This window comes from Pyrus communis, chromosome 3 (genome assembly GCF_963583255.1).
Source record: "Pyrus communis chromosome 3, drPyrComm1.1, whole genome shotgun sequence".
NCBI lineage: Eukaryota > Viridiplantae > Streptophyta > Magnoliopsida > Rosales > Rosaceae > Pyrus > Pyrus communis.
This window is the reverse complement of record NC_084805.1, coordinates 9,378,637-9,381,089: the sequence shown is the minus strand read 5'-3', so window position 1 is coordinate 9,381,089 and position 2,453 is coordinate 9,378,637.

Genomic DNA, 2,453 nt, shown 5'->3' with positions numbered 1-2,453 from the left:
GGTCATCCAGCGCTTGGCCAAGTATTGAGGCCTGGAATGCTCTAGCTCCGATGCCTCCCGCTCCGATGGCTTCCGCTCCGATGCCTCCCGCTTCTATGCCTCCCGCTTCTATGCCTTCCGCTTCTGCGCCTCGTAGTGGGGCTTCACGCAAACAACCTTTGTGAAGCTCCACCTTTCTCCATGTTTAGTATCTTTCTTTTTTTTTTTTTTTTTTTTTTTATTAACATAAATAAAATCAAACGGCATGGAATTGGTCCTTGAATGGAAGGTGATACTTGAAGTGAACCGGCAGTGGTTTGAATTCTAGTGTAGGTGCCTGATTAAAAAAAAATAGCAAGTTAGTATAAAATCTAATGGAATTTGGAAAAAAAAACTTACTTGTTTTGTCCGATAAGAACTCAATGACAAACACCACTCTTTTGAAAGTTTCAGGGATATTGGATTTGGCCAGATTGCAAGTGATGGTTATGACTTGTCCAATGTCATCAAATTTAACTTCTTTGGATTTTGTGGTTTCAAGAACGTCCTCTTTGATGAATTCATGACATTCCCTACTTGTCACCTTTGAAAGGGCTTCCAAGATGTCTTTTTCACCTTCTTCTTCCTTGGAAGTCATGAATCTGCAAGGAATAGGGATACTTGTTGGAACGGGGTTAAAAATAATGAAATTTGGAACAACCATACCTGTATTAGATGGCATAGGAGCAATAGGTGCCTCCGGTAAAGGTGTTTCCACCCTTTCCGTGGGTTGGGTGTGTTCCTCTTCCTTGTGATTTGATTTTGATGGTTGAGGGTCCGTTCCAACCTCCTTGTCACTTCTCAACATGATTTCCTTGGCAATTTCAAATTCTCCCTTCGGATTTGCAATGGTTGAACTAGGGAGTTCGCCTTGGTCTCGAAACTGTCCTACGAACTCCGCGATCTGCCCAATTTGCTTATCCAAGTGGTCCAACCTTTGTGGTGGCTGCATAGGCGTTGAATAGAACTCCTCATATGGCTGCCAATATCCTTCTTGTTGAGCCTCATTGTCTTGAATTTGTGAGCCCTGCACCAAACAAATTAATTCATTAAGCTTTTGATTATAATCTATTGACGAACTTGAGTTTGGTTGGGCATATTGAATATGAGGTTGTGGTGGCTGCCAATATCCTCCTTGTTGAGCATTTTGAGGTTCCCACCACATAGAGTTTGAATGATCACTCCAATCCGAATTGTAAGTATTGGAAAACACGTTATTCCTTGATTGAAGATTAGATATATCAACTCTTTGCATTTGGGACCTTTCCATGAGCTGTGACAAAAGAGAAGCGTTATCAAGTGCCATGTTGTTCTTAACAAACAAAACACAAATAAAAACTAAATCGAAAAGACAATACAGAAACAAACAATCCAAGGGATTAGCAAATTTTCTAATCCCCGGCAACGGCGCCAAAATTTGATGCGTGATTTATACGCACACAAATTAAACCCTCTTTTCGTCAAATTGTAGTAAGTATATAAGTAGGGATCGTTCTGGACCGGGGATTAGGAGGGATTGTTAATCACTTGGATTTGACTCAAAAACGTAAAAACGTAATAATAAACACTAAACTAGACTCAAAGAATGTAAAACTAAACTTTAAAACACTAAGACAAACCAAAGACTCAAAATGCTTTTAAAAACACAAACTAAAATGATTTCTAACTAAATTGACATTAAAGTAAAGGGGGATTTAAGTTTATACGAAATTAAATTAAATGAACAAATTAAAACAGAATGTAAATATGAAATTGATGAAATAGAATGGATGAATGCTAGCTAAGGGGGTCATCTCCACATATGTTACACTTGCATAATAAAAAGATTTCCAATTACATTTCAATAAATTATGAATTCTCAACACTCCAAGTTAATTAGGTCCGCTTAAATTAACCGTCAAGTTTTCCTTAAGTTAATGAATTGGATGATTGCATACGACAACCCAAAGCATTCCTCACAAGTTCCCTACATGAATTGCATAATAGAGATACAAGCAAGAATCATTAAGTTCTTTGAAAACTATAAGTGTTGACGAGGCATTCGTTACTATGATTGCATGAAACTTATGCCAAGAATTCGTTTAACGCGATTGTTTATAAGCAACCTCCACTACTTGTGAATATAAGTTCATAACGATTAGGTGAAATTCACTTATATTCTAGCGTCAAATTCATGCATGAAAATTAAGTGTGCACTCTCAATAAACATACATAAATAGGTTATCAATAAAACAGTTAAACAAATTCAATTCACAACTTATGAAACGTAATTAGAAGTAATCAAATCAAAATGCAAGCATAAACATATATTTCGAATCACCCCCTAGCTAAAGGGGGGTTTAGTTCCTCATACAAAACAAAGAGAATTGAAATTAAACATTGAAATCAAAGAAACGCCTAAACATTCCAACAACTCAAACTTGAATTGTATGAAC